The sequence below is a fragment of the Danio rerio genome, chromosome 4 (assembly GCF_049306965.1).
Source record: "Danio rerio strain Tuebingen ecotype United States chromosome 4, GRCz12tu, whole genome shotgun sequence".
In the NCBI taxonomy this organism is placed as follows: Eukaryota; Metazoa; Chordata; class Actinopteri; order Cypriniformes; family Danionidae; genus Danio; species Danio rerio.
Window position 1 is genome coordinate 54297142 of NC_133179.1, and position 13203 is coordinate 54310344.

Genomic DNA, 13203 nt, shown 5'->3' on the forward strand with positions numbered 1-13203 from the left:
AATATGGACCAAACGCTCTCCTTTTTAATGTCTAAAAATCTTATTTAATCCCGCCCCTTTTTTGCAGTGCCGTACAACAGAATTTTTCATGCTCAAACTCTAATGTGACCGCAGCTTTGGTGTGGAAAGTTTCAGCAACTCCTCAGACCTTAATAAACGTATGAAGACCCACACTGGAGAGAAACAATTGACATGCACTCAGTGTGGGAAGAGTTTCAACGAATCAGCAGAAGAGTTTCAACGAATCAGCAAACCTTAATGACCACATGAAGATCCACACTGGTGTGAAAGAGTATGTGTGCTTGAGTGTGTGAAGACTTTTATTACAGCTCCAAAATTTAAACTGCACCAGACGATTCACACTGGAGAGACTGTATAAGTGTTCACAATGTGACAAGAGGTTTAATCACTTAACACATCTGAAAACACACACTGGAGAGAAACCGTACAGATCTGATCAATGTCTGCAAAGTTTCGCTCATTCGATGCAGCTTAACAAAAAACAACAAACAAAAACTCCTCCAGCCAGATCCCTGCTCTACTCAAAACTTCACCGTTGTGACGCCGGCACATCAGCTTTTCCTACTTCTACTTCAACTGCCCCACACAACACAAGCCACAACTCCGATTAAACTCAAGACGCCAGCGATCCAAGCCACCACAATGAAGCCGAACTCTCACTGATCTCCGAGCGGTCCACATTCGGTAACGTGCATGCTTTAAAGGGAAGTCTGGAGAGACCAGCGTGAATAGAATACTATACTATATAGTACGCCAAAATCAGTATGCTAGCCGAGTATTATGTCCATTCATAGAATTCGAAAATCAGTATGCGAGAAGTACCCGGATGACTTACTACTTCTGGCTAGATTCCGGAGTGCGCATCCCATGCATGCTGCGCTATCCCATGATGCCCCGTGAGCGAATTCATGAATGGAAGTAAAGCGACGCAACTGACGCAGGTAGGAAACGTGACCATGACAAAATGGCGGATGTAGTACGTCCGAATTCCATTCATACTTTTCACATTCATACTGTATAGAACATACTTTTCTAACGGCCGAGTAGTACGTTTAAATTCAAATGCAGTTCCTACTGAGTAGTAGGCGGTTTCGGACGCAGCCATTGGCTGTTTCTCAATATGCGTTCTTCAGCGGTCTTGCGTCCTCGTGTTCTCGTGCAACGTCATCATCAGCTGCCAAAGTTCAGTTCCAATACTCAAGACCGCAAGTACGGAGGACGCGTGAAACTTCCCGGATGTGTTCTTGATATCGAGGACGCAACGATGCAGACTTGAGCACCGAACTCGCTCTGGAAGTCCCAGAAGTCATTGCGACTGGAGGTGGGAAGTGCTGCATTTTATCAAGATTTATTATTAAAGTTCAGAGATATGACTTGTTTACCTCAGGAGCTTCCCTAAATGAAACGGTGAAAGTAAACATTAACATAAACATCTTAATAAAGCAATAAACACATTAAGGGTGTTTGTTTGCTGAAATTCGTATTAAAATCTGTTTTATTTATACTGTTCAGCATATATTTATAATGTTTTCATGCAAAGTATATATTTTGAAAAGGGGAAAAACAATAAATCGTTGTATGAAGGCTGTAAGGTTTAAATAATTTACCATTTAAAACACGTGAAGGTCATGTGACCATCAGGAAGAACGCAGCATCTCAATTCTCAAAGGACGCATTCTCTGCCCTCGCGGTCTCCTGAGTTTGTTCTTCCAAGGACACCTGGCAAGACCGGTCTCCACAAGAACGCAAGTCCGTTCTCTGTGTTCTTGGAATTGAGAAACAGCCATTATAGTGATTTGATCTACAAAATGGCCGCCGACCTTTGCACTCCGAACACTGACTGATACTCCAAGGAGCCAAAAGCTGAAAGGAGAAGCATAACCATCCAATGGGCTTTCCAAAACCTGTGATAGTCCCGCGTTCTCTCTTAACAGTTTCATGAATGGACTGTGTGCAAAGACTTTGTGAATGAATCAGATCATGTAAAGATTCCAGACATGTTATTTATCATGGATCGAGTAAAGCCATGATAAACATTACATTCACACAGTTCCTACTAAGTGGCAACATCGTTTTTCAAGTTTGATGTTAGCAGTTGATATATTTACATTTTAATAATAATTATAAAAATAATAATAATAATAAAAAAAGAGTATTAACCAGCTAGTGATAGACATCCTACACATCAAGCATTAACTCTTTTGTAACAAGGACTTGACCTTATTCAATTCAATTCAGCTTTATTGTATAGCGCTTTTACAATGTAGATTGTGTCAAAGTAGCTTCACATAAATGGTCATAGTAACTGGAACAGTGTAGTTCAGTTTTTAGTGTTTAAGTTCAGTACAGTTCAGTTTAGCTCAGTTCAGTGTTATTTAAACATTACTGAGAGTTCAAACACTGAAGAGCAAATTCATCGATGCGTAGCTCTACCAATCCTGAACCATGCGAGCCAGTGGCGACAGCGGTATTCAACCCTTCACACTCTACATCAGGGGTGCTCAATCCTGTTCCTGGAGATCTACCTTGCTGCAGATTTCAGTTGCTACCCATATCAAACACACCTGAACAAATTAATTAGGACCTGAACACTACTTGATAATTACAGGCAGGTGTGTTTGATATGGGTAGCAACTGAAATCTGCAGGAAGGTAGACCTCCAGGAACAGGATTGAGCACCCCTGCTCTACATCTATTCACACTCTTTGCAAAGATATATTTCCACCCATACAGCCCACACCCTTGATGCCATATTCACTCTAGACTTTGGTTTTGAGATGTTCTGACCCAGCCGGCACACGACCGACCTTCAATGTTGAAATATGGTTGAAATAAGGTCAGATGTGTTTTGAACGTTGAAATAATGTTGATAGAACGTTTAATGTTGAACGGTTGAAAAACAGCCTGCATATGACAAGGCTTCAACGTTGAAATGTGGTTGAAAATACGTCAGTAGTTGCTTTAATGTTGAAACAATGTTGAATAATAAATGGTTGAAAAAAGTTACAGAAATCCTTGTACACAGCAAATTCATTGGTGTTAAATTTCAAGTGTTGTGGTAATTCAGAGTAAAGTGTTAAAATTCTAGAGTTAGATAAAGGTAAAATAACCCTCTCGGCGTTAGAAGCTTATTTGCCTCCTTGTCATACAGAGTAACATGTATCTACCTTTGTAGAAAACCCTTGTATTTGAGAAACTAATCAGAGTGTCTGAAATCTCGCCACACCCTCATTCACCTGGCCCTTAAATTAGTCAATTAGTTTAGTCCACTAGACAGAGTGAATGACCACAAATAAGTGAATTCAGACATCTGCTGTTGAACACCTGCTGTTAACAAGCACAATCACTGAAGGAACAAGAAATTGAAGGAAGAAATAAAACTACAGACACAGCCTCACACCAAACCAACTGAATTAAAACAGAGGATTAAACAACTCCATTAAATAACAGCATAAGCAGCTTCACTGATTACAGTTTGACTTAATTTCTGTAAGAATATTTGACAATGAACAGAGGTTATATATTTTTTATTAAAAATATTTCATTTGACCTCACCATCATAGAGATCAGAGGCTGCTTATTTGAGCTCTTGAAGCTTTACTCTTATATCCTAATGTTTCTCTGACCGCTATAGCTGTGTTTTTAAAACTCATTAGCTATAGCAAGAAAGGTCAAGAGAAACTATACTGTTTATGCTTTATTGTTATTGATTTAATTTCAGGTGTTTATTAAGTTGATTCATAAAAAATGCAAATATAGTTGTATTAAAGCTGCATGGGACAATACTACTGGCAGTCTGCTGCTCTTCATAGAAAATTCAACAAACAATTAGGATGCAATTAATAATTAAAGTATCATGCACTAAACATTCAAGTTCCAGATTGCTCTTTATGACACACAGGCATCAAGAATCAGGACATGAACCTCAACCGTGGTTGCTAAAAAAAAAGCTGCATAGTTCATGCCGCAATGCATGCTGGGTGCCAGCATAGTACAAAGCTCCCAGCATGCATTGCAGCATGAATAAATTATGCAGCTTTATGTTCTTACAATCTCTTTCTTTTCCTTTATTTTGTGTTGTTTTTGGGAGGTGATATTTCAGTAGAGTGTTTTTTTTTTACTTGATTTTTATTTTTTTGTTTGTCACCATCATTGAGATTCAAAGACTAATTATTGATGTCTGTGTGTTTTTGAGTTCTGCCGTAGATCAAACATTCTCATTCTAAATATTGTTTTTATTTTAATGGAGCTTCAGTGGTTTCATTTATGTATATTATTATTTCTCACACATAACTAATATGATATTGAATTAGAAAACAAGCAGGAAAGGATGGCTATGATATCATTAATAATCTCTTCAGGCTGACACTTTAATTTTCTTCCGTCTTTCCATGCTATATGTTTAAATAGTGTAATTAACACTAACTATAGCAGCCAAAATAAAAGACATTTATAGTAAGAAGTTGAAGAGCCTGACTAAAGCAGACTCTGTCCTCCATCATGGTGACTTCAAATGAACAACGGAAATTTTATTAAGAGCTTTTGTTCACATGACAGAAATAAAGTCACTGGTCAGTAATAGGTGAAGCTCCATGATAAGTTGTTTAATGTGATGAGTTTTTTTTAAAGATGTTGAAAAATAACATTTTTTATTGTGTAATTTGTTTTATTTTTATTGATTATTATTTTATTTAGAGTTTTTTTTTTTCTCAGTTGATTTCATCTTTGGTTTTGGCTTGTGTTTTTCTGTCCTTCAGTGACTCTGCTTGTTAACAGTTGTTCATCAACAATTCTCAATCCTCCTTTAATTAGACACTTAATTGTCTCATTAACTTCATCACTGTCTGAGTGTTCAGCCCTCTGTAGTGAGGACACTAGTGAGGATTTTGCTCTGGAATTTAAGGCTTACGTGTGTTTGAATGAAAAATACAGACTATGGGATTTGTTTTTAACAGAAATATTCTGGAAACTGAATTTACGAATCTAAAATGTTGAAAACAGCAGATTACTGCCAACCACTGCTGCCAGTATTTTGACATACATTTAACAGATATTTTACACAATAAGAGTTTGCTAATTAACACTCTGGGTGTTAAAAATTTTAACACTTTCAAAAATGTTATTTTAACACTTATAGTGGTTCCCATATAAACACTGAGGGAGTGTTAATTTTAACTCTAAGGTTGTTAAATCTACCAAATCTAAAACTTGCAGTGTGAGATCTATAAAAATACAGACTGTTGAATGTGCTTTTAACAGAAATATTCTGTAAACTGAATTTATGAATGTGAAAAACAGCAGATTACTGGCAACCACAGCTGCTGGTATTTTTCAGTAAAATCTAAAAATGAAAAAAAAGAAAGAAAAACAGCTAAACAGTTTTTGTGTTCCCATTGTGGAGGATAATAGCGTCTCTGTTCAAGTCCAAGATGAACTGAGAAAATTTGATGTTATGCTGTATCTTCTTTTGTTTAAAGGTAACTGTGTAGTTACTAATGCAGTCAAAATCTGTTTGCTACTTGCAATCACACATGAAAACATTATTGCATCTAAAGACTTTACAGTTTTGTGCACTAAACTATGATTTTGTAAAATGAACATTGTATTAGTTCATGAAATATGGTTATTTTTTGTAAATTTATACAGTTATATAAAACTTCCATGTTTTTCACAGAAAGATTCTGGCAACCACAGCTGCTGGTATTTTTTCGGAAATTTAACATATTTTACACTATAAGAGTTTGCTAATTAACACTCTCTTGGTGTTGACAATGTTAACACTTTCAAAAGTGTTATTTTTAACACTTATAGTGGTTCCCATATAAACTCTGAAGGAGTGTTCATTTTAACTCCAAGGTAGTTAAATCTACTATCTAAAATTTGCTGTGTACAAATCAACGTTGACATTTTTTTTATCATGATCTGTATGTTGAATTAACGTCATGGCTTCACCCAATATTCAACATGTTTGGTTACCATGGTATCGGAGGACTCGGCGCACGCGGCCGCGCGCAGCGCTTCACTTCACTTCACTTAATTACGAACACCTGACCTGCAGTGCAGCAGAATTCAGAGGTAAGCGTGTTTTTAGATGCTTAAATGTTTTATTTACCCCCCGATTTTGTTTTACACACAGTGTATCTTAAATGTGACTTGGTGTAGTGTTTCGAATTTTGAAGCATTTAAAACTTTCCAGTTTGGTTTTTAGTCTTGTTTGCGCTCCGGTGACGCGCAGCTAACCTTGAGGTAATGTCACATGTTTAACGTTAGTCTAAATGAGCGTTTTTATGGCAAATTCAAAGCGATAAACTCCAAACGCAGTTTAAAGTTACTGAGCAACGTTATAAAACAATATCATTTTTATACGCTGTATCATTAGTGTTATTATTACAAAGTGAACTGCTGTCGTTTCACTGTTGTTGTTGTTTTTGCTTTTAGAGATGTAACTTACTCCAGAGACGCACTAACTTGCACAGCATTGAATGGAAAAGGCTTTGTCCATGTAAGTTTACTTTAGCTTTAAGTAAGCTATCTGTTAAATCTTCTTGGTGCTTTGGTTGGTGATATTCTCTTTCTAATCTGTTTGTTTATTGATTGTTAGGCTATGTTGTGATATTATATTGTTATATTGATATTATTATTGTGAAATCATGTTGTGATGTTATACTATGCGACAGTATTGGGGAACAAATATGTATTTAGTGAGAAATTAATGCTTAAATTACACTGTATAGTAGCAGATAAGAGGTGTAATGGGTTTTAACTTTCTGAGTTTTCTGGAAGGTCCAGTTGAGGGGCATCAAGAACACGCAGATGGCCTAAACCTGTTTCAGCCTGGACAGACTGCAGTTCTGCTATTCCACGCCAAGGCTTTTGTATGGATGTCTTGACTACTACTGTGTTCTCTAAAGGTATTACTGGAGCAAAACAACAGCACCTGTTACAGTGAAATTTGTATTCATAAAAATAGTGATACATGTGTAGCAGGTCCAGTACATGTGATGTCATTGAGAAGTTGTTTTTATTAAATGTCATTAAAACAAATAAATAAACATGCTATTTAAATAAATCTAAATATTAAAAACTTGAGGATTAAGAAGAGAAATGAAATGCATCATCTGTCTTGCGAAAAGGGTCTACTTAAGAATTCTGGTGTTTCCCAACTGAAAGGGATAGTTCACCCAAGAATGAAAATTTACTCACATTTTACTCCCCAAATGGTTTAAAACCATTATGAGTTTATTTTATTGAACACAAAAGAGGCTATTCTGAAAAAAAACTAAAAACCTGTAAACATTGACCTCCATAGTAGAAAAAAATACTATAGAAGTCAATGGTTATAGATTTGCAGCTTTCTTCAAAATATCTTCTTTTGTGTTCAACGTGGTCAGTAAATGACGACAGAATAAACATTTTGAACTATCCCTTTAATTCTCTGTCCTACATGCAGACTTTTGTAGAAGTGCTACTCCTTCTAGAGTTTTTCTCAACCATATGTCTAAAAAGCTTCAAACAGCTTTTACAGTACATGTAATGGTTTACAACAACTTGTAATTATTAGATGTGTTGAATGTTTCATGGTTCTTTACTGCAGCCTTTGTTAAAAAAAAAAAAAAAAAAAGATTTTTTTTCGAGAATCTGAAATTTGAATTCTGGAAATGCTGGTACCGGTGGTGGCGAAGGGCTTCCTGACGATATCACACCTAATTCTTCACTTCTCTTAGTTAGGAATATTCAGATGGATGAGTCAAAATTATTGAGTGTGATGATATTATAGGACAAATTTGGATTCAATAAAAAATAAATATTTGAATTTCACTTTGTATAATAGCAGATACCAACTTGGTTGTAACCTCGTATTTCATTTATTGCAGGTTTTCTGGAAGCTCCATTTGAGGTCATCAAGGACATACTGATGGCCTAAACCAGTGTCAGCCTAGACAGACAGACATCTATTGCAGTTCTGCTACACAAGACCAAACTCTCTGCTTTTGTATGGATGTCTGACTAGTACAGTGTTCTCTAAAGGTATAACTGGAGCAAAACAACAGCATCCGTTACAGTGAAATTTGTGTTCATAAAAGATATGTGTAACAGGTCCAGTACATTTGTCATAAAGGTTAAATCACAGTAAGTACTGTAAAAATAACTTGTTTGCCTTTGCCACAACAGGTCATGGTGTGTGCATACTGCTCGTAGTAAACACACATGCTGATCTGATGCGGGAGAGATATACGCAAACACATTTGTATTTACTGTTTTGTTTTGCCTCACTAAAGTGTTGTTGGAGCTTGGTATGTTCACAGTTGAAATCACTGAAGTCACATGGAACGTTTTGACAATGTGTTTTGTGCCTTATCTTGACAATGACCATCTTGGGACTATTGCGGTCTGTAGAGGATGAGGAGCATTTAATCTAAAATATTTTAGTTTGTGTTCTGAAGATTAACAGGTCTCTGGGATGACACAAGTACTTAATAACAGAACCTATATGAACAGTTAATGTGACATGTAATAGTGAAATAGTGGTCCTACATTCACAAATGTGAGCCATTATTATAAGACCCATGTGAACATGCAATTTTTATGATACTAATAATAATGGAATAACAAATTGCTTTTACTGTTGTGTTTGTGAGAGAGAATCAAACCATATATTCTACACATTTTCTTGATGATTTATTGAAATATTTGTCTACATGTTCCACTGTTACAGGTGCTCAGTTTTGCTGCAGTAATGCTAAACACAATAGATGTACTGTATGCAAAAAAATAAATAAAAAATAAATATTTAGCATGCAGACCTGCAAAGTGAAGGAGTAATGTCAGGTTTAGATTATAGCAGCAGTTTTCACTATTGTGAAAGTGAAGCCATTCATTCACAATTTACATTTACATTTAGTCATTTAGCAGACGCTTTTATCCAAAGCGACTTACAAATGAGGACAAGGAAGCAATTTACACAACTAAGAGCAATGAATTGGAATAGCAAACCTCATTATTGATTTTGTAGGATACTCACCTGGTGTTTGAGAAATAAATATGTATTTAACTGCTAGACTGATATAGATGTTTAAGTGTTTTACACTTGATTCTTTGTCCCCAGTGCCATCTTTTACCTCAAGTGTTTCTCTCAACCTATAAAACCTCAAACAGATGTAATGTATTTCACTTGTGATTCTTAGTTGTGAGTGATGTTTTTTTTTTTTTTTTTTTTTTTTTACTGCAGCCACTTTAAAAATGGGTATTTTGTAAACTTTGTAAACAGAATTGTATTTTGGAGACTGTGATGGTTGAAGTGTAGTTTAGTTACTTAGCTTAATTTAGTATCTGTCTTTCTGAAGATGGTAACACTTTACAATAAGGTTGTATTAGTAAGTGTTAATGTATTTACTAACATGAACAAAGAGCAATGAAGCATCTTTCATATAAAGAAAGTACAGTTCATGTCAGCTCAGTGCGTTAATGTTAACAAGCATACATTTTGATTTTAATAGCATCGGGACATATTTCAATTAATTAAAAGATTAATAAATGCTGTACAAGTATTTGTTCTTTGTTCATGTAAGTAAACATTAACTTACTTTAATTCATGAAACCTAATTAAAAAGTGACTAATTGTATGCCTTTTTCTGTATTTGAGTGTACAGCATGTATAGTAACCTGCATGGTTTTAATAAACTATGTATGCTGTAAATGTTACTGTATATTTAGAATAAATGAAATAATGAGGTGTGTATTAAATAAATTGATTCACAGGCTAAGTTGTGTATTTGTGTCGTGTATTTTTTATTAGTAAAAATTTGTTTGCTATATTTATGGACTTTGCGTTGTATGTAATTTCTATTTAACTTACGTTGAATGTATGACGGTGAAACAACGTCACGGTATCAACGTTGATCCAATTTGCAAAATCGAAAGGTAATTCAACCTTCATTCAACGTCTACAAAACGACCACAATTCACCCATGAAGAAGGTAAGAGTGAAACAACGTTGTGATTTCAACGGTGAATCACCGGTGGTGGTCCGACGGTGAAACAACGTCACTATATAAACGTTGATCCAATTTGCAAAATCGAAAGGTAATTCAACGTTGATCCAACCATAGACCTGACGTTGATTCAACGTTGAATCACCGTTGAAATGCCGGCTGGGAGAGAATCATATGTTTACGTAATTCTGTCTCAAAGTGTCAGGTAAAAACAGGGCAGGAATAAGATCTCAGTGAGAGCTCATTACTACCGATAGATCTATGAAGAAAGCAGAGTCTCCTCACCAGCTGAGAGTAGGACAGCATCCATGTGAAGCTCTGTCCCATTCATATTTTTACTGTTCTAAAGTGACCACCACTGTTCAGTTCGGATAATTGCAGAAACACAGATGCTGTCTTAGCTTGTAAGCATGATTATTGAGCAAGATATATTAGGAATAAAATAATACAATGCCGTTCCATCCACAACAGACAAATAGCACTGTGTCAATGCTGATATTTATTGCTGAAACAGTGGAGATGACAGATGCAGTGTAACAGTGTAGATAGCATGCTTTCTATTTAGTCGATAACATTGTAATTAAATGGGAGGGTGACCCAAAACAATAAGGTGTCATTAGTTAATTTCACATCAACAATTTGTCTATTGCAATATTTATTAGTTTTTTTATGTTAATGAACAAATGCTTATTCATTGTGCTTGTTAACTCACAATGTAATAGCTAATGTTAACAAGCATGACTTTGGATTTTTATTCATTAGTAAATTAGTTTAACAATGCTAACTATTAAATATTAAATAGTTATTTTAATAGTGAGCAAATACATTAACTAATGAAACCTTATTTTAAAGTGTGACTAAAGGAAGCTACTTTTAAATAATTTAAATTAATGATTCACTGTGTAGTTTAATCTGATGATATTGTTGCAGATGCCTTTCAAAAGAAGATATTTTGAAGAAAGCTGAAAACCTGTAACCATCGACTTCCATAGTAGGAAAAAGAACTACTATGAATATCAGTGGTTGCAAGTTTCCAGCTTTCTTCAAAGTATTTTTGTTTGTCTTAAACATCAGAAAGAAACTCAAACAGGTTTGGAACAAGTGAAGGATGAGGAAATAGAATTTTCAGTTTTGAGTGAACTGCCTTTAATGACTCTCTTTAAAAACCTATTAATATTTTTGTTTCTGTTTTCTAGGTAACATTATGAGATTCGGAGCTAGAAATTTTTATGTGTTACTTCATCCTGGAGCGGACATCCATCAGAAGATCCATGCCATCGTCTGCTAGTTAATAGCTCCAGCTCTTGTGTGGCTGAGAGTGGGATATGCAAACATTTGGTTGCTTTGCTTTTCCAGACAGCCCATTACTCTAAAATGTGTAATGTGAGTTGTCACATGAACAATTGTTTGGAATGGATCAATTATGTGTTAAGTTCCATGAAACAGAAGGGTGATTTATTTATTTATTTTATACGTATAAACCCAAATACCTCTCTATGCACGAGTTACAGAAGAAGCACCTGATTCAAGAAAACAACTGATTCAATGTCATTGTTTCTGTTCATCTGAATAAAATATTTTTTTCAAAATGTAAAATTTTTTTGACCATTTTTATTTCAAATTATATACAGTGAATTATATTTTATATGTACAGTGAATAAAATAAAGGTCTTTATTCTGAATTAAAAAATTGCACTTAGAAAGTAGCTTAAGAAATGTTTATGTATATTAATGTTCAGTTTTTTTTACTTCAAAGGCAATGAAAACAAACTATTATTTGCCATAAAAGCTCCTTTCTTTAAATGTCTGCATCCGGTTGGCACTCAATCCTCGATCAGTTTTCTAGACTTAAAATGTCAGCACTCTTTTTTCTGTTTCTGTAAAATTCTCACGTTTAATATCAACAACCCACCTCTTCTGCACGACTTTGTCTTTTGGAAACACGTGGAAACTAAGGTAAGAGTTCAATTTCTGACGCTGTGCATTGCTGAACACAGCAGTGGTCTCTACAAGTACTGTTCTCACGTCTTTGAAATGACACTTTTAAACGTTTAGATGTCATATTTATGTAGCTGACATAAACATATATAAGTGGGCTATAATGGCATAAAACATTAAGACAACTGTCCAAAACATTACTCATCAGTAGCGCTCCTGTTGTAGCACTGTACTGTACGATCGGCGGAAGTAGGCTCGGGGTCTTAAATTTTACCGGAAATGCGTCACGCGCCGCCGTGCATAGAGCCCATTTTAAAAAAAGGTTGTAACCAATGACTGTAAAAAATATGGACGACGCAACAGCCCTTTTTCCCATTGAACGCCTTGAGGGCAAAACGCCTGCTTGACGGGCACAAACTGTCGCAAAAGACTGCTGAAATTGGAGCCAGACATGCGCAGAAGGATTGTCTGATGGAGCCAGAGGAGGAGCCGCGAAAATGAGCAGAGTCGAGCTTCCAACCAAAAGCTTTATGTAAAATCAACCACGCCCCCCGAACTTCTCAGCATGCGTTTGCTGTCATATCAACATAAATGGATGTAATAACGTTAACAAATATGAGGGTTTTATATATTCAATCGCGCCAGCTCCAGGCCGCAGCGCATAACTTACTCGCGGCGTCGCGGGCTGATTCCGGCTCGCATGCGGCAGCACCGGCTCGCTCGGCCGCCGCATCTGGCTCGATTGACTCGGACTGGAATCGGGCAGTGAGTCCAGGCATCCGGAGTAGGTCCAGCAGAGGTAACATTAGTCAGTCTGAGCTCTAAGAGATAAGTCTCCGGCAGGCGAGAATCTAGCCGGAACTGTGTTTTGCTATCTGGGTGGCTAGGCGTGTATCAGCAAACTTATAAAGCCCGAAAAAAGCCCTGAACTTGGCGAATAAACAGTGTTCCACCAGGATCATGTATGTCAGAAACTATAGTTTACTGCTGAACTCATATTGTCATGGTAAAATAACACAGAAATCGAATAATAACATTTCAGTCTACTTCAGTCTCCTGCCGAAGCTCAAACGCCGCGCTTTGAGAAACTGTCAATCACAGCTGTCAATCACGATGACACGCCCAGCATTAAATTACTGCTAAAAACAAACTGTTTACAAAAATGAAGATCTGCACCTATTTCAGCACAATAACCAGTGCCTTAATCGACCAGAACTATCTTTCGGGACATTTTATTGCAAGTGTAATATTT

At 36.1% G+C, this 13203-nt stretch overlaps 1 protein-coding gene across 5 annotated transcripts in view; it reads right to left on the minus strand.

The window, feature by feature from the left end:
- LOC103910797 (uncharacterized) overlaps positions 1-13203 on the minus strand; it is a 1018570-nt gene that overhangs the window by 89759 nt on the left and 915608 nt on the right. The window lies entirely within an intron of this gene.